Source organism: Corapipo altera, unplaced genomic scaffold (genome assembly GCF_003945725.1).
Source record: "Corapipo altera isolate COAL_440 unplaced genomic scaffold, ASM394572v1 61411, whole genome shotgun sequence".
NCBI lineage: Eukaryota > Metazoa > Chordata > Aves > Passeriformes > Pipridae > Corapipo > Corapipo altera.
Window position 1 is genome coordinate 14,406,512 of NW_020884875.1, and position 703 is coordinate 14,407,214.

A 703-nucleotide genomic window follows, 5' to 3' on the forward strand; every position below is an offset into this window, starting at 1 on the left:
TTGGATTTTCTGGGCATACTCCGTTTAAATTCACCAGCTTTCCCCTGCCCGGCGCTGAACGCGGCCGAGGTGTATTTTGTCCACTTCTGCCCCTTTGGAATTCCTATTTTCAGCTACGGAAGCACAGAGCTCCAGCACGGTGGCACGACTGAGACGTTGTGGGTCACAATTTCGATCGCTCCCCGACTGGGGAGACAAGGGATATTACTCAGTTTCCGAAGAGCAGCGTCTGTCAGGAAGCGGCGGCGTGAAACTTAGTGATCGGTGGAAAACGCCACTGAGGAGAGGGGATGCTAAAAAATAAACGAAAATTTTTCCTCGCCTTTATGCCCAAAAGAGAAGGATTTAATTGCATTTTCACACTCTGAAAAAAAGCCGTTGCCACGAGTACCTTCCACCCGCGGGGCAAGCAACGCGAACGACCGCAAGCGAAAAACGCGGTGGCTGCTTCAGGCTTTCAAACCCGCGCCCCCGGCCCGCTCCCCGGTTAGGGGGGCACTGCTCGCCCGTGGCGCGGGTTTCTTAGCTCTCACTGTCGAATGCTTTACAGTCTTTTCTCCCTTCCTTGCCCTTCCCACTCCTTTTTCTCCCCAAAACGAAAGCCCACTGCCCACCCGCGTTTCCCGCCCGGCGCGGCCGCCCCCGCGCCCTCCGCGCGCCCGCACCCACGAGCGGGCGGCCGGCACGGGCGCGAGGGGGCGGG